The sequence below is a fragment of the Lissotriton helveticus genome, chromosome 10, assembly GCF_964261635.1.
Source record: "Lissotriton helveticus chromosome 10, aLisHel1.1, whole genome shotgun sequence".
Classification (NCBI taxonomy): domain Eukaryota; kingdom Metazoa; phylum Chordata; class Amphibia; order Caudata; family Salamandridae; genus Lissotriton; species Lissotriton helveticus.
In genome coordinates, this window is record NC_136071.1 from 817,500,178 (window position 1) to 817,522,716 (window position 22,539).

A 22,539-nucleotide genomic window follows, 5' to 3' on the forward strand; every position below is an offset into this window, starting at 1 on the left:
ATCCTCTCGAGTGCGGGGGCTGAGACTACAGGGCTGTAGGGTGCACCCTTAAACCGGTCCCGCAAGCAGCAGCAGTAGCCCCCTGCCATGTATAACCTCCCACGTACGGCGGGGAGGGGAGGGCCAGAGTGAGAAGAGTACCAGTGACAAAGGTTCTACGTGTAATTCGTGGCAAATTTCATGTTAGCTCATATGATGGCTACAATCACTGACATAAATAAACATCTCCCCCGCTACTGGAGAAATTGTGCAAGTAACTTGTAATGTTCTCATGTATCAGTATGTTCCTATTGTGAAGTGCTGACACCTTCGGGTAAAGAAAACGCATAAATTAAAATTTAAAATGAAATAATTAACACAATAAAGTCAGTGTCCCGAGGTGGGCTCGAACCGCCAACCATTGCGTTAACAGACGAACGTGTTAACTGATAAGCGTTATCATGCCTACGAAAGATAAGTCCAAAGACAAGGGATGTTGAGCTGAGGCCGAGCCTCGAGATGAATTCCCAGTTCAAAACCTGTCATAATTAAATTGTACCTGCAATTACAGCAGGGGCCTGCACATGCGAGCATCAATAGCATTAGCATGCCGTGATTAGTCACTGTTGTTGTAGACAAGCAGGCAACACATTTAAAATTCTGGGCGGTATGACCCCGAGGCCGCATCGACGCACAGCATGCGCTCGACCACTGAGCTACCTCCCCCCGAGAAATGTTGCCATATTCAAAACATAAAACAATGGAACAGGCTCAAGATGAGGCTAGCACTGCTAAAGATACATAATCATGGATATCCAACATACACATACGCACAAGTGCCCCCTATCATTCCTCCTCCCCCCCCCTCGAGGATCAGAACCCGGACGGGCCTGAGGAAGCCAGCCCACGCCCACCCCCTAGCAAGCGCCTGTCAGAGGGAGCACGAACCCCAGCAATCAATGGCAGACAAAGGCGAACTTGAGCCGACACCCGCCCCAGGCAGGCAGCGGTTCAGCCCGGGGCAACCAGGCCCGCGGGCTGTCAACAGGACCCACAGAAGGTAAGGGGGGGCTAGGGGGTAGCGGCGGAAGCCCGCAAGCACGATAAGTGCACCACAGGCCCCGCAGCGAGTCATGAAAGGAGAATACACTCCGGAAAAGGAGCCGTCCGCCCCGGCACGCCGCTACACCCGGCCCGGGACACGCCGCAGCCCCCACCTAAGTCTGACATCAAGGGGGGGGGGCCTGAACCGCAACGCGGACCCGTCCGCCACCTCCAGGCCAGAAACAACGAGGGAAAATCTCCAGGGCACAGCAATAATCCCCCCTGGACTCGTGAACGCAAGACCCTGAGCGGCACACAGCACCCTGGCCCACAACCCCCCGAACACAGGCCTAACAGCACGCTGCAAAGATAAAGGGCGAGGGGACCTGACAGAAGAAGGCCGGCCGCACACGGGACGCAAACTGCAAGGGGGGGTGGCACAAGGCCCGCGAGAGACAGGCACAAGGAAGAGATACAAACAGAAACGAGGCAAAACCTAACAAGTCAGGTCCCGGGCCGTGCTGTGATTGGCTGACGTCACGGGGTGTCCCGGGCCGGCAGCCAATCACAGCGCGGCCCGGGAAATGACGTCACTAGGGTGTCCCGGGCCTGCAGCCAATCACAGCGCGGCCCGGGACAAAGGGGCGGGACTTAAAAAAAGCCCGAGAAACGCCCCCGAATCGCGTTTTCCCCGAGAAAGCGTGATTGACAGCCTCTGTCTCCCAATGGCTAGCCTCCATTTATGGAGCTAGCCAATGAGAGACAGAGGCGGGTCATTGATCCCACATACAACTCAAAAGTTTTTTTAGCGCATGCGCACTACGTGCGCACTTGCAGGCAAAACCTAAAAATGGGTATCAATTAAAATGGGCTCAAATTGAGAAGCGGAAATGGATCCCAGGGATTATAGGGAATATATTGGATGATATCTTTTTTTTATTGTTTATTGGCATTTAGAACAAGTACATAGAATTCAATATACAAATATATGTTGCCATATATCACATTAAAAGGCATTGGTCAAACTATAATGATATACAACAAAACCAAAGGGAAGCATCACAGCTTGATCACATGTTTGAATCATATATCATAGCACATATAGGCAGAATAAGGAGTTATTGTTAGGACACGTTACGCAACATTTAGAAATATGATGACCTGTTGTGAGGTGAGCCACAGAGTAGTCACAATAAACATATCATAGGATACCAAACTGACTATTGGTCGGATTTTTGATCTAGTTCATGGGTAGCGTGTTCTTGAGTTGAATTACAAACAGTCAGCCAAGGAGGTGGCGTGGCTTGCGCCCGGCGGTGATGGCGGCGGACCCATGAGAAAGGGATTATGTAGCGGTTTTACCGCTCGCATCGCCTTCAATCTGCAGGTTGTGATGTGTGAACACTTCGTGCCTCGAAGGAAGCTGCTTTCCAACGCTGGTCAGCTAAGCAGCTGACTTTATCTGCTGGAGCTAGGTCGGCACGTCTCCACGATAATTGTGGCCGCCATTTTGCATTCCCCGCGGACGAGCCCGTTGCCTCACACATGAACTCTCCATTATGCGCAGACGGTAAAACTTAATGCAACCGCAATGTTTACCTAGCGCATCAAGCTCTCTTCTCTGCAAGTGTTTATTTTGCTAATGCTCCTCATATGAACGGTGCTGCGGTCCCATGTGGAAGATATCCGCCATTTTACTTCAAATACTGACAGAGTTTTTTTTTCCTATGCAGCTTCGAAGTGGCTACACCTCTCGCCTGTAGACATGGGGTTTTATATATGATACCTAATTGGTATGTTCATGCTGGCTCTTGGGACTTCTCCTCTACATCGCTGTCAGTTTTCCATCCAATGAGGCATATTTACCTTTGACCACATATCATCACTGCTGGTTCCTCCATTTTAACGCAATTTTTCTCATGAAGCCTTCTGAACTATCGACTACAATAACATTTACGAGGTTATGCTATCATTCAAAATGACTACTCCCTTGTGACATTGCTTTCCTCATGTATTTATAGCGTCCCCCAAATATAACAGACTTTATAAAAGTGTGCTCGTCATTGGTGGTTCAACTGTACTTCTATTATTGTTGTATGGGCTAGGCCATATTTCACGCTCTCCCTAAACTTTAGTATTTCATCAACCTTTGCCCAGTTATACTGAAAAGTGAGATAATTGTTTATGTTATTCTAGTAAATTGTAGTATTTTTTTACCTAAATTTGTCAGTTTGCCCTACACAGATTCTTATTTCACCTCTGTTTTACTTCTCTTTTGATTTATTACTATTGTCTGAATGAGTGCTTTTTTCACATAGTTTTTGACTGTTTCTTATTCCCGGTCATTTATTTACTTGAGAATTGCTTTTCAAATAACATATATCTGATACTTTTACATGTGCCTTCTGTTATGTGACTTTTGATAGTGCTTTTTGAATAGCACGCCCGATATACTGCATTACATATTGCATTACGTATTTTTCTGCCCTTTTGTATTCAGTTTACACGTTTCAAGGAATGGCTACCGTTTAGTAGTTCGCTACTGGTAATTCTTCTGCTTGTCAGCTCCACACTTGCTTTCTTTATGGGAAGACAATGAAAGTCTTTATCTCAACCTAAATCTGGACAACGCAAGTTTTTACTGCATACTAGCTCACGGTATCAGTGTCTAGACATGGAAGACTCGACAAGCAATTCTTCCAAAACCTCAACAACCTCGGCAAATGTTGCTTCTTCCATTATACCGAAGTCCTCTTCCAAGAGATTGAAAATAGATCCCCCGTCACATCCAAAACAAAACTCTGCGGCCACTATGGATTTGCTGCTGGAAGAGATTCGCGCCCTAAGGCCTTTCATTGAAGAGACCAACTCAGCGCTTCAAGTGCTCACAGATAAGTGGACTAATATGGAGGAGCGTGTTGTCACATTAGAACAAAGAGTTGACTATTTATCTTCTTCCACTTCCAAAATCGAGTCTCTATCCTCTTCAGTTCTGTCACTTCACAACCAGGTGGAAAATTTAGAAAACAGAAACAGAGGGAATAATCTTCGCATTTATGGTCTACCTGAGGAAACAGAGGGCTCGGATTTCATCACTTTCTTTAAGTCATTCCTACCGCCGCTTCTCAAACTTCCGGAAAGTACTGTTCTCAATATCCAAAGGGCTCATCGTTTAGGTTCCAAGTCGTCTGTATCATCACCTTCCAACAGAAAACCAAGAGGGGTGATCATCTACTTTTTGGAATAAACTGATTTGTTGAAAGTCTTATCTGCAGACAGAGCACTGAACAGAATTACCTGGTCTGGCAACTCCTTATTTTTCACGCAAGATTATGCCAAATCAACGGCAGATAGTCGCAAGGAATTCCTATCATTACGTCCTCAGTTACGTTCAATAGGGGCACGCTATGGTCTATTTAATCCTTGCCTTTTTAAGGTGACCATGAATAACAAGACTAATACCTATGAAGACCCAATGCAGCTAAAGAGCTTCCTATACTCATTTCAAGCTCATCCGATGGAAATGGTCTTCGTCTTCACAAACCTAATAATTGTTGACATATGTTTTTTCTATCTCCCATGCTTCTTTTTTCCTCCAGTTTGCATTGGGCCTCCACTTTGCTCATAGAGTATGATGTTTCCAGATGCTTAATAATTTATTTTCTTTGTATAGCTTTTCTTGTGCTTCTTTGATATTTGTTTGATACGTCTGTTCTTTTATCCACAGATTATTCCAATGTCTCTATTTCTCCTTCCTCGTGTTCCTGCAATTCGATGGTTGTGCGTTCTCCTCCTCTTACTCCCTTGTGGGTCCTGGATGCGTCATCATTCGTTGTGGCCTTCCATCCCTCCACCCTTCTTATGTCTTGGATTTGTTGTAAGTCTTATGTTTACTCATCTTTTTTCTTTTTGTATTCTTGTTTTCTCGTTTCTTTTCTATTTCCTTTCCCTCCGTGGTTTCTTTCTCCACCTCATTTTCTGTTTTTCATTACATGATTCTTTTATCTTACTCCTTCTATCGCTTCCTATCTTCTCTTTTCAATTCATTACTTCTTTTTAATTCTTGTTGGTTCATTGTTCAATATGGTTCTAAATATTCAGATTTTTGCAATTTTTTTGCTTGCATCATTGTTGCGTAGATTTAATATATGCCTTTAAAAATTGTTTCATGGAATGTCAGGGGTTTGCACTCACCCATTAAAGAACAAAGGGTTTTAACTCACTTAGCCAAATTAGACACAGATATAGCTTGTATACAGGAATCACATTTATCAAATGACAAATCTGCAAAATTTCCGTAAATCTCTCCCCATTAAGATAATTTCTCATTGTTCTGATCCAAATGGTAGATGGGTTTTTGTTAAATTTTTGATAGATAATATCCCACTCTCTTCGTTGAACATTTATGCGCCTACAGCAGGTGACCCTTCCTTTTGGAAATCTTTAGCATCACAAATAACACCATGTTACGAAGATAATTTTATTATTGCAGGTGACTGTAATGAGGTCTTTGATCCTTTTATTGACCGTCATTCCTTGTCTTCTTTTATCCCACACAAGTCTCACAAACTTTTCACACACACAGTCAAACAACATAAATTGATAGATGCTTGGCGACTATGCAATCCCACAAGTCAAGTCAAGTATTCCTTTTATTCCCCACTGCATCAAACTCAGTCCAGATGAGATTATTTCTTTATTTCTCATAATGTTGCTCAATCTCTTGTAAGAGCTGATATTGGATCCATTTTAATCTCTGACCACGCACCGGTTTCCATGCATACGGATGTTCTGGGAGTACCTAAATCATCCCGTAAATGGAGATTCAATAACTCCTTGCTTTTAGATACAGAATATACATCTTCTTTTACCTCTTTCTTTCACTAGTTCTTTTTTCTTTAACCACACAGGTGCTACATCTTTTCCTGTTGTTTGGGATACCTTCAAAGCATCAGCTAGAGATTTTATCATAAGATATGTTTCCAATAAACGTCGCAAAGCGCGACAAACCACCACTGCTCTTATAACCAAGATTAAAGCATTAGAACACTCTTATTATTATTCTAAATCTAAGAATTGTCTAGCTGATCTTCTTAAAGCTAAATTTCAATTTAATCAAGATACGACTAACAATGCATCCAATATTTTGCTCAAATCCAGTGCCAAATATTATGGTGGCCATAATAAAGCAGGTAAATTGTTAGCTAATTATTTAAAAGTCAAACAAAATAATATCAGCATTGAGTCTGTTTTTGGTCAGGATTCTCCATTTAAGTTTAAAGACGAGGAGATCTTAAAGGAATTTCTTCACTTTTACGACACACTTTACATGTCTGAAACTTCATCCACGGATCATGATATCACCCAGTTTCTCTCATCCATACAATATACTCCTCCTTTCGATCTGAATTCACCGTCTTTGGAAATTGACCTTTCACAGAAGGAACTCCTGAAAGCCCTGCAGACATTGAAGAAGGACAAGGCCCCTGGCCCAGATGGTTTCACTGTAGAGTTCTTTACCCATTTTTCAACTTTACTTTTCTCCAAATTATGCATCCTTATATCCGAATTCATGCAATCAGGTCAATCCTCTGACTCGTTTGCTGATGACCTTATCTGTCTCATTCCTAAAGTCAGTAAAGATCCACAACACTGTAAAAATGATCGCCCTATATCCCTAGTCAATATTGATTCTAAGATCTTCTCAAAAGCTTTAGCTTTGCGACTAGAATCTCATTTACCTGACATATTGGGGGCGGAACAATCTGGATTTGTTAAAAGTCGTCTTATCACGGATAATACCCGTTTATTTTTTTATATTCTTTCTAAGGCTTCACACCTATCTCATCCCTTAGCGGCCATAGCTTTGGATGCTGAAAAAGCATTTGATAGAGTTGAATGGCCTTATCTCTTTCATGTCCTTTGTTGGTTTGGTTTTGGCCCGAAGATTATTACTTTAATCTCTCTTTTATATTCTAACCTTAGAGCAGCCGTGTCAGTGAATGGTCATCTCTCTTCTTATTTTCACTTACATAGAGGGGTCAGGCTGGGTTGTCCGCTTTCACCTTTTCTTTTTAATCTTGCTCTTGAGCCTTTTTTGTTGCGAATTCGCCAAAACGCCGATATTCAGGGTTTCACTTTCAAAGACACAACTGTTAAAATGGCGGCATATGCTGACGATATTCTTATGTTTCTATCCTGCCCACAAAATTCTCTTCCTGCTTTCTTGTCTGAGGTTCAATCCTTCACATTTGTTTCTGGTTACAAGCTCAATAAGGATAAATATGAAATTTTACCTCTCACTAAGTTTACTCTTAGCGCTGATTTTTCTTCTTCGGGTTTCACTTGGAATCCTCAATACATTAAATACTTAGGTTTACATTTCTCTCCAACCATCTCAGGGACAATTTCTCGTTGTATGGACAATTGCGTTCAAAAGCTATTATCTTTAACATCAAAATGGCATCCTCTCTATTTATCCTGGTGGGGTCGTCTGGATACCATTAAATGATGCTTTCACCCATAGTCTTATACACGATTTCTAACATTCCATTATCTATTCCCTCCAAATATTTCAAGAAACTTACTTCTATTCTGTCATCCTTTCTATGGAGTACTAAACAAGCGTATGTCTGTTTCAAAACGGATTCATCCAAAATCAGAAGGTGGGGTTAATTTCCCTGACTTTCCAACCTACCACAAATCATTTCTTTTGCACCAAGCATCAAAATGGTTTTCTGACTCTGATGCATATTTTCCTAAATGGGATTCACTTGAAAAATCTTTTCTTTCACCTTTCTCCTTTCAAGAAAACGTATCCTTCACACGCAAGCCACAGTCCATCTCTACTTCCATACTTAAGCATACCTCTAAGATAGTACCACCCGTCACTGTAACTTCATTCTCTCTCTCACCTATATGGCATAATAGCAATATTCTGATTAGTAATAAACCCATCTTCAGGAAAACTTGGAGACAGAGAGGTATAATATGGGTTCATCAATTATACCATCATGATCGTATCATGTCTTTTGAAGAGGTTAAATCTTTATACTCCTTGCCTTCCTCCTTCAAGCCTAAGTTTTCGCTTTTGTCGGAAGCTATCCAAATAGCACATTCAAAATTTGCATTGATCCCATCAGCCGATCCGTCTGTAATGCTGCACATGGATAAACGTAGGACTCTTGTTTGTAGCGCGTCTAAGGCATCCTCTTTCTACACTTTCTACATACCTCCCCTTGTCCACGAGACAAAACTAAGACAGAATTGGCATGGGAAACTGACTTGGGAGTTTCTTGGACGATAGATTTTTGGAACAAAGTTTGGCTTAAAATTCGTAGGTCTTCGAGGGTGGCTAACACTACACAAACACTCTTTTTTATTTATAACAGACTCCTACTATCCCCATTAACACTTCACACTAGGCACACCAATTTCCATGATCTTTGCTGGTTCTGTTCGTCACCACAGGCGGACCTTTTTCACATGCTTTTTACATGTAATCTTGTTCAGGCTTTTTGGACTAAAGTATGGACTCAAATTTGCTCCATTTTTAACATTACTTGCAGTTTTGCCCCCACACATATTTTCTTAGGTAGTTTAGCTCCCATCTGGGGAACTTGTGAATTTGATGTCAAAATTGTGGATTTATTACTAGCAGTAACCTTTCAGCAAATTTCTAAAAATTGGAAGGACTTTACTAAACTCTCACTTCAGGCATGGTGCTATGCAGTTTGCTATAATCATAGGCTTGACACATCCTTCGTTTACCCACTACACATGGCACCCAAACATCTTACTTTATGGTCACCCGTCACACTATTTATTGACAAAAGTGAAATTCGCGCTAGGCATTTGTCTCCCTCACAACAAGAAGTTGCCAAACCTCCATGACATTGTTTTAGGCTATTAAGTTATATTCTATTTTACCTTCTCTTTTTATCATAGTTTTTCTACTGTACTTGTACATCTCCTACAGGATGCAGTTCTGTCTAATATATTGTTATTGTTTTATTCTTACATGATATTTTGCAATGTTTTCTTCCTTCGAACCCTATTTGCTCTGATGGTTACAGGATTATTATGTTAGATATCACTTGGTTATCACATATTGTCTTCATTTTCTTTGTATTGCTGAAATATTATTTCAATAAATCTCTTTTGAACTTAAAAAAAAAAAAAGTCAGCCAAGCCAAAAAGGGTCCCCAAATATCTCTGGGTCTAGATGCCAGTGGTAATAATTCCCAGTAAGCATTCAATTGTTCTTGATAAAATGTAACGTCTAGGATCTATGTCGTAATGACGGGAGAGGTATGTTCCCCCAGTGCATTGAGACTCTACGCTTCGCTAGCAATAGGAGCATAGCTAGTAGCTTGCGACATCCAATTGGGGCATCCTTGACATACCCTAAGAGGCCTACTTTAGGTGATGGAGTCATATTGATCTCCAGTATGTCACTTATCGTTTGAAACAACTCCCTCCAGAATTCCGCCATTACAGGACAGCTCCAGGCCATGTGGAGAAACGAAGCATTGGGGGCCCTACATCTCCAACAGTTTGCATCAGGACGGAGTCCCATGTGTTTAAGCTGTGTGAGAGTTCTATAGATGCGATGCAAGTATTTAAAATGTATATGGAACAATTTGTACTTGGGTGAAAGCATCTCTAACTGACCACAACAGAACTGCCATTGGTCTTCTGGCATAAGGTGTTTCCAATCGGAATTCCAACTCTTTATGGCCTTAGGCTCTGTCACCGGGGATGTGCGTTGCATGGAGTTGTACAGCCTTGTGATGAGTTTACTATGGGATGGATTAGAGAGCATTGTTTCTAAAGCCGGGAGAGTGACTGGAGGGGATGGGAATGTGTCATGTAGTTTGTGACATGTACCTCTGATACTGTAGTATAACAATCAATCAGAGAATCTGGAGTTCCCATCAAGATCCGCTGTGGGAGGATTTATAAAGGTATCATTCGGGTATAGGTCAGCGAATGTGTCCCAGCCCAAGCTGTGCGCGGTGTAGAGTGTCCCCAGTATTGGCAGCAGTGGATTTTGGCCACGTATAATGGATGGTGCATATATATTATCGAGTGCCCCGCTTGGTTACAGAGTCTGTCCCATGCCCAGAGCAGTGTTTCAGCTGTGTTTAAGGTAGTGTGGTGTCATCTATGGGGTTGATACAGAGCTACCATTAGTGGTACCGGGGCTTCGCTGTGGGTTTTGACTGCCAAATGAGGTTGAAAAGGAGTTGGAAACATCCAATGGATAAGTACTGTTCATGTGCGCAGAAGGCATATAGGGTTAGGTCCGGTGTGCCCAATCCGCCCTGGGCTAATGGAAGCGTTAGTACCTCCCACAATATATGTGGCTGTTTCCCAGCCCATATCAGTGAAATCATTAATGATCTAAGAGTTTTCAGAAATGACTGGGTTAGGTGTACCGGAAGGTTGGAGAAGATATATAATAGTTTTGTCAAAACTATCTTCTTGGCAATCACAATGTGACCAGCCAGTGAAATTGGGAGCTAAGACCAGATGACAATTTTCCCCTCCAACCATGAAATTGTGCGACCATAGTTTATGTACCAGAGTTCCTGCATGCTAATGCTCAGCCATATCCCCAGGTATCTAACCAGTCCTGACTCCCACTGGATGGGATAGTCCAACTCAAAGAGAACCGTTGAGTGTGTGAGTGGGAGTAAGGTATATTTAGCCCAGTTGATTTGTTAGCCTGAGAGTCCTCCAAACTTAGTGAGTTCGCGAAGGACTGGATTCAAGTTTTCTATTGGGGACTCCTAGATATAATGTGATGTCATCAGCGTATAAAGAAATAAAGAAATCTCTGGTTGAGAAATCTAACCCACGTGTTTTATGATGTCTGATTCTTGCGGCAAGGGGCTCCATAGCAATGGCAGACAGGAGGGGCGACATCGGGCACCCCTGTCTGGTGCCTAGTGTAATGTAAAATGGGGCCAATATCAATCCATTCGCTCTTAATCTAGCAGTCGGTTTTGAGTACAATAGCTTGATTTGCTTAATGAATATGGGGCTTCATACAAATCTGGCCAGAATGGTGAAAAGATACAGCCATTCCAATGATTCGAAAGCCTTGGTGGCGTCAAGGAACGATAAGAAGGTTAGAGTCTGGGGGTCGAGCTGGTGCAATACAGAAAAAAAGGCTCTCAAATTATACGACATAGATCGCCCCGGTATAAACCCGGATTGATCGGGTCTGGCAATAAGCTGTAGGAGAGGTTGCAGTTTATTTGTCAGAAGTTTTGCATAGATTTTATTATCGATATTTATGAGAGAAAGAAGTCTATACGAGTCACATCGATTTGGGGTTTTGCCAGGTTTAGGTAAAGTTACAATAACAGCTTCCCGAGTTGTTGGGGGGAGTGAGCCATTCTGTAATGACTCTTGATACATTTCCATGAGATGAGATGCAACGAGTGTGGCATAACACTTACAGAAGGCGGTGGTCAAGCCATCAGACATGGTGCTTTATCAGCAGGGAGACTGTTTATCACCTGCACTATGTCATCCACAGTGAAGGGCTCATCGAGGAATTCCCGATGTGTGTTGCTATTCCAAAGTAGCTTCAGTGAATCCAGGTAAGCTGTAAGTTTGCTATCTATTTGGGGTGTCATGGAGGTGTATAGCGAAGCGTAGAATTCTGTAAAGTGGTCATGAATCTTCTTTGGGCCTCTAATTTGTTTATCATTGTTGTCTAGAATTTCAGTTATAGATGGAGAGCTGTGCGAGGGTTTAATAATGTTAGCCTGCATTTTGCCTGGCTGGTCACCTTCCCCATAACGCCCAGCTGTGGCATATTTCCCCAGGAATTTTATTTCCCTGTTTGCCTCTTCCTTGAACTCTGAGATTTTTCCACATATAGGTGTTAAGTGTGGTAGGTCGTTTGTGTCCAAGTATTTGACTTACATATCTCTGATATCAGTTTCCAACTTGTATATAGTGCATCATATGGCTTTTAACACTCCCACTTGTCGGCAATACATTTCCCTCTGATGATGACCTTGAGAGTGTTGAGGGGGATGATACTGAGCCTTGGTTCAGAGAAAAAAATCGAACAAAATCACCCCTTATTTCTTCCCAAAAGGCTGCTTCAAGCAAAACAGAGAGGAGGAAATTTCCATACAAACTCACGTTTAATTGACGTGGGGAGTGTCACCTTAAGGGTGCACGGAGCATGATCAGATGAGGTACTCAATAAATGCATTGCCTCCGCTGGCCAAGTTGCTACGTCGCCCATTACCATCTGGACCAGGAGTTGTGTTGTGCTGAAACACAGGTTCCCTCCCTGCTTTGAGGGTTCCTCTGTCTCCAAATGTCAACTAGTTGATTATCTGACATAATTGTATTAAGTGTATGACATGAACGGGAGGGAAGGGTACACACGGATCCCAATCTGCCCATTTCATCACATTAGATAGCATTAAAGTCTCTCGCTCATCTGATAGTATTACAGCCTAGCGCAACCACCTTAGCCCAAACGTCATAAAAAAAATCAGGATTATCTACATTTGGCCCATAGATTGCAAGCATGACTAACTTCCTTCCGCCAAGGGTCTCTTATAATATAATAAATCTTCCCTCTGTGTCTATATGTGAATGTATTATTGTCCAGTCTACCCCTCTAGGGTAGCATAGCTCGAGTAGATAGAGGAGTAGCTTTCGTCCCATCATTTTTGTTTCAGTTTAAATGTGTTTCCTGGAGGATACATATGTCTACATTTTGTCTGGTAAGGTAAGCTTGAACCAGTCGTGCTTTTCTGTGGTTGTTTAAACCCAGAACATTCCAGGTTAGGAAAATGTAGCTTGTCATCTCATTCAATTAGTGGTTGGGTGTGTAGCTTTCGCAAACCTTCCGATGTGGTTCCACGGGACAGGTTCTGTATTCTCATTATCACTGAGATTATGATGAATGAACTTCCATAGTGTTTAGTGCGTCTGGCTTCCGTATTATAGTGTGTACTAGTCAGATTGGCCATGTAGTGCTGACTGTTTGCTTCCAAGATAACCAATAACAACGACTAAACATCCCCTCCACTCACACCAGCCCCCTAATTAGGTCGAGCAATTGAACCCTCCCTCCCCACAACACAACAAATAGTACAATGCCCATTTGTACAGTCACAAGGGAGATCTCCTGGGGGTCATGGGGTCGCCGGCGGACTACCCAACCATAAGGAAGGGTGGCCAAACCATAAGTCAGTGGCTAAAGGATGTGATACCTTGATTCTACAAGACTGTGCCCAGCACTTCAATGAGGCAGAGCCCCGGATTACTCCCACCAGTCCTGGTACCTTATTACAGTGTTTATATTGGTTATCAGCAGTAGCAGGAGTGCATCAGATGAGTTGATAAGTTCCAGTCATTGTCGTTAAGAATGGCTTCAAATGCATTACAACTAGTTTGAGATATAGTGCTTTGTTTCGATTTGTCAATATGCCTGGCAAATTTGAGTGCTGAATTTGCATCAGTAAAGTAATGCGGCATATAATCATGTGTAACCTTCAATTCTTCTGGTTAGAAGAGTGTGTAGGCTGTGCCGGATTTTTAAGGAGACATTTAGCTGGTCCAAATTAACATCTGCCTGCTTGCACGTGGGTGTGAAGTCCAGAAAAAAAGGATATATTGTTTCCTTGATGATTTATATTGCCCTTCTCCATGGCGCTCCGCAGAACCACATCTCTGTCTCTATAGTTTAGCAAGCGATCGACAATCAATCAATCATTTGTAAAGCGCACTACATACCCGCAAGGGTCTCAAGGCGCTGGGCGGGGTGCTACTAATCGAAAAGCCAGATCTTGAGTATCCTCCTGAAGGTCAGCAGGTCTTGAGTCTGTCGTAGGCTCAGTGGGAGGGTGTTCCATGTCTTGACAGCTAGATGGGAGAAGAAGTGTCTCCCACTGGTGGTAGTTCTTCGGATGCACGGGACGGTGGCGAGTGAGAGGCCGGCGGAGCGGAGCTGGCAGTTGGGGATGTAGAAGGAGAGCCGTCTGTTGAGGTAGGCTGGGCCAGACTTGTGGAGTGCCTTGTGTGCGTGTGTGAGGAGCTTGAAGGATATCCTCTTGTAGACGGGAAGCCAGTGCAGGTTTCTCAGGTGGGGGGTGATGTGGCCGTGGCGTGGTATGCCGAGGATCAGTTATGCTGAGGCATTTTGGATGCGCTGTAGTAGTTTGATGAGCTTGGTCGGGGCTACCGCGTAGAGGGCATTTCTGTAGTCGAGTCTGCTGCTGACGAGGGCCCGGGTGACTGTCTTTCTTGTATCTGTCGGGATCCATCTGTAGATCTTGTGGAGCATGCGGAGGGTGTTGAAGCAGGAGGAGGAGACGGCGTTGAGTCGAGATGATTCCCAGGTTGCGTGCGTGGTCGGTGGGTGTCGGGGCTGCTCCCAGTGGCGTCGGCCCCCCGGAGTCATCCCAGGCTGAAGGGTTGGAGCCGAGGATGAGGACCTCCGTCTTGTCCGAGTTCAGCTTCAGATGGCTGGTCTTCATCCAGTCGGCGACGGCCTTCATTCCTTCATGGAGGTTGGCTTTGGCTGCGATGCGGTCCTTGGTGAGGGAGAGGATCAGCTGAGTGTCGTCGGCGTAGGAGATTATGTTGAGGTCATGCTGTCAGGCTACGTGTGCGAGCGGGGTCATGTAAATGTTGAACAGCGTCGGCCTGAGGGAGGATCCCTGGGGTACGCCGCAGATGATCTCAGAGGCTTTGCAACAGAATGGGGGGAGGCGGATGCTCTGATTTCTACGGGAGAGGTAGGAGGTGGTCCATTCCAGAGCCTTTTCTCGGATCCCGGCGGCGTGGAGGCGTACTTGTAGTGTGCGGTGGCAGACGCTGTCGAAGGTGGCAGAGAGGTCTAGGGGGATGAGTGCTGCAGTCTCGCCGTTGTCCAGCAGGGTCCTGATGTCGTTGGTGGTGGCGATGAGGGGACTCCCGGTGCTGTGGTTGCTGCAGAACCCTGACGGGGAAGGGTCCAGGATTCTGTTTTCTTCAAGGAATCGGGTTAGCCGTCTGTTTTTTTTTATTTTTATTTATTTATTTTTTTTAAAACCTTTATTGGAGTAAGCACAAAAAATACAAGGATGGGCCTACAACCACACGGGCTGGCCGCTAAAGAGGAGTCGAAATACAAGATACCTGCCCGCATAGGCAACAATCGACCAACATTGCAATACTCCCCACGAAATACAGGACAAAACAGATTTTATTTTATATGAAAGAACAAACACTCAAAAAGGCGAAAATATAGTACTGTCAGTCAGCCCAAAGGACGTAAAGGGGGGGGGGTTATAGCAGCAGGAGAACATAAACGGAGCTCCAAGCTCCAAGGAGATCGGGGGGGGGGGGAGGGGCGAGGAGATCAGAGGGGAGGACCGGAAACACCAGTACAACCCCTATATAAAAGGTTCCAGGAACGCTCGCCTAGGGAGACAGGGTAATCTCAGCAGTGCCTACAAGGGGAGGAGTACAAATGTCGCCACGGTAGTCATTCCATTGACCCCAAACCTTCGTCCACGCCCCGGGTCTGCCCCTGGCCACATAGACAGTCTTCTCACGGAACATGGACCAGTCCATATTATCCTCCCATTTCGAGGCGTCAGGGGGCCTAGAGGCCCCCCAGAGTTGCGCGATATCCCGCTTCGCAACCATATAACCCAGGGTGGCCCATCTGGTCTGGGCCACCGAGTAGTCGGTGGGTTCCCAAACATTCAAAAGACAGCGACGAGGTTCCGGACGCAAGGACACACCTGTCACCACAGCCATCACTTCAAGCACAGTCGTCCAATAAGCAGCCACCATCGGGCACTCCCAAAGAATATGCAAAAAAGTTGCACTCAAACCACAGCCACGCTTGCATAACCCGTCGGAGGAAAAGCCCATCACCACCAGTCGCGGTCCCGTAACGTACACCCGATGAAGGATCTTAAGTTGAACCAGACGGAGACGAGCCGGAATAGCCACCTCCTTCGGGGAGGAGAGGGCCGATTGCCAGTCCTCATCATCAAGTTCCAACCCATCGCCCACCCACGCTTCCCGAAGTCGGACCAGTAGGTCGGCCCGATTATTAATCAACTTTTTATAGATCAGGGAGATAGTACTATCAGGAAGATGCCCGTCAAGGATACGATCTTCAAGGGGGGAAGAATCAGGCGGAATCTCACCAGGAGCAAATACCGAAGCAAGGGCGTGTCTGACCTGTAGATAACGAAAGAACTCCCGACCATTCAGGCCATAGTCAGCCTGGAGGGCCTGAAACGACCGCACAGAACCCTTAGAGTACACATCCCCCACCTTACAAATCCCAATCACATCCCAACGGTCGAAACCCTTGGTAGACCAGAGACCGCCCAGACGTTCCGAAGCATAAAGCGGAGTCGCCAACGTCAAGCGATCTTCCCATCCCAAGCTCACATTCGCAGCGCGCCACACAGTCAAAGCAGTCAATGTAGGTCCCACAAGATGGCGCCCGGCGGAGCGAGAGTAAAGCACTCTGTTAAAATCACCTCCCGGAAGCTGAAGTTTATCCATCTCGAACGCCGGATTACGACCCGGCGAAAACATAACGTGATTGATGGCAGACAGGTGGGAGGCCCAACAATATCTCTTAATGTCGGGGAGCGCCATTCCCCCGTCATACCACGGGATGGAAAGTTTCGCGAGAGCAATGCGCGGACGCCCATCCCAAATAAGCTGTCTCTGAAGACTCTCAATCTCCCGAAAATAGGTCTTAGGGATAGGATCATAAAAGTTCTGGAGAGCGTAGAGAAATCGCGGCAATGACATCATTTTAAACAGGGCCGCCCGACCCAGAGGAGATAAGGGAAGTTTACGCCAGCGGGCAACGTCCAAACGTAGTCTAAGTAACGGGGGAAGGAGATTACGATCAAAGCGAAGGGACGAGTCCAAAGTAACAAAGATCCCCAAGTATTTAAAGCCATCCTGGGCCACCTGAATGGGAAGCCTACTCGGCAACGGAGGCAAGACACCAGATAAAACGTATACACAGGACTTGGCCCAGTTAATTACAAGGCCCGAGTTAGCACCAAAGGACGCGAGAACGTCAAATAAAACGGATAAAGACTTACGAGGGGAGGTAAGATACAAGAGGATATCGTCCGCATAAAGCGAGACACGGTCTTCAAAGTCCGGGGCCCAACGAATCCCTTTAAGGGACGGTTCCCACCGAAGCCAGGCCGCCAATGGTTCAAGAGCGAGTGCAAACAGCAGCGGAGACAAGGGGCAACCCTGGCGGGTGCCCCTACCCAAGGAGAAGGGAGCCGACACCCTACCATTCACCACAACTTGCGCCAGAGGTTCCGCGTACAACAATTTAATCCAGCTAATAAACTCGCACCCGAATCCGAATTTCTCAAGAGTCGCCCATAAATAGGGCCACTCCACAGTATCGAAGGCCATAGAGGCATCCAAAGACGCCAAAATGGCCGGTTCCGTCAACAGCCCCGCCCTCGATATCACGCCGTGAAGGCGACGTAAATTCAAAGCAGTGTTGCGATGCGGGATAAAACCAGATTGATCTGGATGGACCAGGTCACCAAGAACCGACAGAAGACGGGACGCCAAAAGTTTCGCCAAAACCTTGGGTTCAACATTTAACAGGGATATAGGCCTATATGAGGAACAAAGGTCCCGCGGTTTACCATCTTTGGGGATGACGACTATCGTCGCCAGACGCTGATCGTAGGGAAGGATGTTGCGCTCTCGGGACTCTAAAAACATATCGCGGAGATACGGCGCCATCTTATCGGGACGTAACTTATACAACTCAATAGGCAACCCGTTCGGGCCCAGTGCTTTGCCCGAGCGGAGCGAACGGATAGCAGTAGCTATCTCATCAGCCGTAAAAGGGGAGTCCAAAGCAATACGGTCCAAGTCGGAGACACAGGGCAGAGTTATATCACGCAACAGAAGGCGAGAATCAGCCACATCCCTCACAGACACGGGAGCATACACAACACGGAAGTATTCGGCAAAACGGTCAACAATAGCAATCGGGTCAGTCACATTCTCACCACTCGCAGACTGAATCACGGGCACCACACGATTAACTCTTTCTTTCTTGTCCAACCACGCTAGGAGTTTACCCGCTTTATCACCCACATCATATAACCTGCCTTGTTGCTCTCGAAACATCACCTTTGCAGCGTCCGTGACCAGGGATTTATAGGCAAATTGCTTCAAACCCAGGGCGTGAAGTTTCTCAGGTGTGACACCAGAGTCCAGTCCGACCTCCAAAGCCGAAATCTCCCCCTCAAGGTCTACCACCTCCCTTTTCCCGGCTTTCTTAGCTGCAACAATCAAGGAAAGGGCCTGTCCACGAATCACCGTTTTAAAGGCTTCCCACAGGGACACAGCCGAAGAGACCGACCCCTCGTTGTCCAGGAAATACGCATCCATGGACTTGAGCAAGAGGCTACGGGTCTCAGGGGAGGAAAGGTACCATGGGTTAATGGGAGCAACTCGGCCCGCCGTCTCCACCCCAACCTCAAAACGAAGCCAGAGCGGCGAGTGGTCAGAGATACCCCTTGGCAAATGCAAAATCTCACTGACCGCCGACGACTGGGTCGCGGGCATCAGGAAATAATCCAGCCGAGACAAACTGCCATGTGCCCCAGAGTGGAATGTGTATTGAAGCTGAGTGGGATGCAACAGTCGCCAGCAGTCCACAAGGCCAAAGGTATCTAGAAACCCACCCAGCCACTGCTGAGCAGCCGGAGTATCCCTAGGGGGATGGCGATCGTGAAGGCCGGAAAGCACCGAATTAAAATCACTGGCCAGGAAGAGAGTACTATTAGGGAGATCTAACAAGACGCGGCCCAAATCAGTGAAAGTGGAAGTCTGCAAACCCGGGGGGACATAAACATTGAAGAGAGATAGGGTGCGGCCCTCATATCTACCCACCAAGACCGCATACCTCCCTCGGTCATCTTGAATCACCTCATCAATTGCCAGGGGGAGGGAGGTTCGAACAAGGATACCCACACCCCTGGAACCAGAGGTAAACCCCGAGTGCGCCACAAGGCGGTAGCCCCACCTATTCATTGCATAACAAACATTTCCAATCAAATGAGTTTCTTGCAGGAAAACAATGTCCGGTGATAAACGTCGTATACATTTCAAAACCACACTGCGCTTAATACGATCTCCCAGACCGTTAACGTTCCAGGAAACAAATTTTAACCCTCTACCCCCCATCCCATCCACCCGATCCAAGACCCCACGTCCATGAGCACGACATCAGAAACAGCAGCAAACACAGGAGCAATCCGCCTTGAAAACAACACACAGAAAAAAAAGAACTTCCCAACCCCCCTCCCCCAAACTGAAAAGGAACACCCCCCACCCTGCACCCCTGCAAAAAGCTAAAGAGCCACCCCAACCTGCAGTGTGCCTGTCGCCCTAGGACCCCTATTCTACACAAAGACCCCGGAGGAGGAAAGGCCCCCGTTCCACCCGCCCCCCGACCAAACCAAGAACTAAAGGGAACAAACTAAAGACAAAATAATTATGTTGTAGAGGAACGCCGGCCAACACTCCTGAAAACGTATTCAAAGCAAGACATGAGAGCCGAACAGTCAGATCTCCGCACCACCTTCGGCACCACCAGGGTGAGCGGCGGGCTTAGTCTCAGGAGGACGGTCAGGCAAGGAGTCCAGCCAGTCATTAACAACATCTGGTCTATCAAAGAAAAGGGTACGCTCGTTATACTCGACCCGAAGCCTGGTGGGAAAGAGCATAGCATAGCGTAGGCCCCGGTCCCGAAGACGTTTCTTTGCACCACGAAATTCCATCCGTTGTCTCTGAACTTGTTGGGAAAAGTCCGGGTAAAAGTTCACCGTGGCATTTTCAAAGGCCACCGGGCCCTTCACCCGCGAAGCCTGCAGGATAGCGTCCCGGTCTCTATAGTGGAAAAGCTTCGCCACAATAGGTCTCGGCGGGGCTCCCGGCTTACCTTTGCCCCCCGGAACACGATGTGCACGTTCCACTGTGAAAAACTTAGTAAGACCAGAAGGGGCAAGATGGTTCAAGACCAGATCTTCAACCAGGAGATCCACCGAGTGGGGTTCTGGGTTCTCCGGTACACCAACCAGACGAACATTGCAGCGACGTGCCCTGTTTTCAAAATCCTCCAGGCGTCGGGTCATGAAGTCGTTCACCCGACGGAGATTCCCAACCTCCGTCTGGAGCTCCGACACGTCCTTCGTGAGGCTGGACGATTTAATATCCAATGATTGTACCCTTTCATTCGTCTTGCCGAGATCAGCACGAATCAGATTCACTTCAATAGCCACAGTGTCAAGTTTATGGGCCAGGGCCTCGTACTGTAGGCCGATGGATTCCCTCACGCCCGAAATGGCGCCCATAATGTCCTGCAGGGAGGGCTCCGCCGACTCCTCCAAAACTCGATCGGACGCTGTAACAGAAGCAGGCAGGGCAGTTCCGGGGGACCCCTTAGAATGGGTATAGCGGTCCATAACATTTGATTGAACCGGAGCTCCGCGCAAAGGTGTTTTCGTCTTGCGCGTCTCCCTGTCCCCTCTGCCCGCCATTTTGAAGATGCGTCACAAGGCGAGCCACCAGGGTCAACGGGCCCGACACCCAAATCGCAGGACCAAAAGTTCCAAAAAGGGCACCACACGGGTAGAGGTCGCCAAACCAGCAAATAGTCCACAGGAAGGCCCAACAGCCGAGCTGCCTCCAAGTATCAGTCCCTGTACGACACGCACACTGTCGGCCCAAGTCGAAACAGAATCGAAACCGAAACTTAGGAGGGGGACCCACAAGGCTAGTTCTCCTGCCGCTGTTGTTCAATTCCAGGACGGCCACAGAACCGCACCCCGTCCCGGGCGCACCTCAAGGGCGGAGCCCAAAAGCTCAGATCACCGTATCTCAGGAATCCAATGTCCAAATCGATTTCTGAAAGGTGCCAGGGTCATCAGCCAAACGTCCTCCACATGAATTCTTGCAGGAAATCAGGATTCAGTCAGGATAAAATGCCGGGAGCGGCGAGGGTCCGGAGAGCGCTGTGCTCAAGCGGCCATCTCGGATGCCCGCCAAGCTCCTCCTGGGGTTAGCCGTCTGTTGACCATTTTCTCTATGACCTTGGCCAGAAAGAGGAGCAGAGAGATGGGCCGGAAGTTCTTGAAATCTCTTAGGTCTGCCTTAGGTTTTTTGAGTAAGGCGTTGATCTTGGCGTGTTTCCAGATCTCTGGGAAGGTCGCGGTCTCGAGGGAGAGATTGATGACGTTGCACAGGTGGGGTGCGATGGAACTGCTTGCTCTGCTGAAGACATGGTGCGGGAATGGGTCTAACGGAGAGCCGGAGTGAATTGAGCGCATGGTCTTGATGGTGTCATCGATGCTCGCGCTGGCCCAGGCTAGCAGGGGGTCATGGTCGATGGTGTATGGAGGGTCTGTTGTGTTGCTGTCTGTTGGGGCTGTCTCGGTGTTGAAGCTGTCGTGGATGTCTACTATCTTGCGGTGGAAAAAGGTGGCGAGGGAGTCGCACAGGGCTTGCAGCGGCGGGATGTCGTTGGGGTTGGAGAGTTCCTTCACAATGTTGAAGAGCTCCTTGCTATTGTGTGCGTTGTTGTCGAGGAGGTCTTTGAAGTAGGTCCTCTTGGCCGCCCTGATGAGGTGGTGGTGGTTGCGGATGGTGGTCCTTGTGTGCTGCGTGGCTGTCTGGAGTTTGTTCACTGTGCCATTTCTTCTCTAGTTTCCGGCAGGCTTGCTTGGAGGCTAGGAGTTCTGGGGTGAACCAGCTGGCCCTCTTACTGGTGTCTCTGTAGGGGGTTTCTTCAGTGGGGCGAGGGTGTTTGGGCAGTCCTCCATCCAGCGTCTGAAGCTGTGGGCAGCATCGTCGGTGTTGGAGGGTTCGGTGGGTAGGCTGAGAGCGAGGTTTGCATGTAGTTGTAGTGTAGTCTTCGTGATTTTGCTCCAGCAGCGGCGGGGGATCTGTTGGGTGCGGTGGTGTGTGGTGGGTTTCTGGAAGGCAAAGTGGATGCAGCGGTGGTCGGTCCAGAGGAGTTCGGTGGTGTGGCTGATGGAGACATACAGGCTTGAGGAGAAGACGGGGTCGAGCATGTGGCCGGCGAAGTGGGTGGGCGTTGTGACGAGTTACTTCAGTCCGAGGTTGGTGAGGTTATCGATCAGGGTTGTGGAGTTGTTGTCGTTGTTGTTCTCAAGGTGAAAGTTCAGGTCTCCGAGGAGGATGTAGTCGGTGGAGGTCAGGGCGTGTGTGCTGATCAAGTCGGCGATGGAGTCGCTGAACTGGGGCCGGGGCCTGGGGGGTCGGTAGACAAGGGTGTCTCTGAGGGTAAAATTAGGGTCTGTGTGGATCTGGAAATGCATGTGTTCGGCGGTGCTGAGCGCGTCGTCGGTGCTAGTTGAGACCCTGATGCTGTTCTTGTGGACTATGGCGATTCTTCCTCCGACTCCGTTGGTGCGATCTCTGCGGGTGATCTTGTAGCCG

At 47.0% G+C, this 22,539-nt stretch overlaps 1 long non-coding RNA gene across 2 annotated transcripts in view; it reads left to right on the plus strand.

Moving 5' to 3' along the window:
* Window positions 1–22,539, plus strand: part of LOC144785498 (uncharacterized) — a 307,055-nt gene that overhangs the window by 198,926 nt on the left and 85,590 nt on the right. For both annotated transcript variants that reach the window (XR_013601929.1, XR_013601931.1), the window contains exon 2: window positions 4,751–4,900. This is a non-coding gene — a long non-coding RNA (uncharacterized LOC144785498). The remainder of the gene's footprint in view (window positions 1–4,750; window positions 4,901–22,539) is intronic.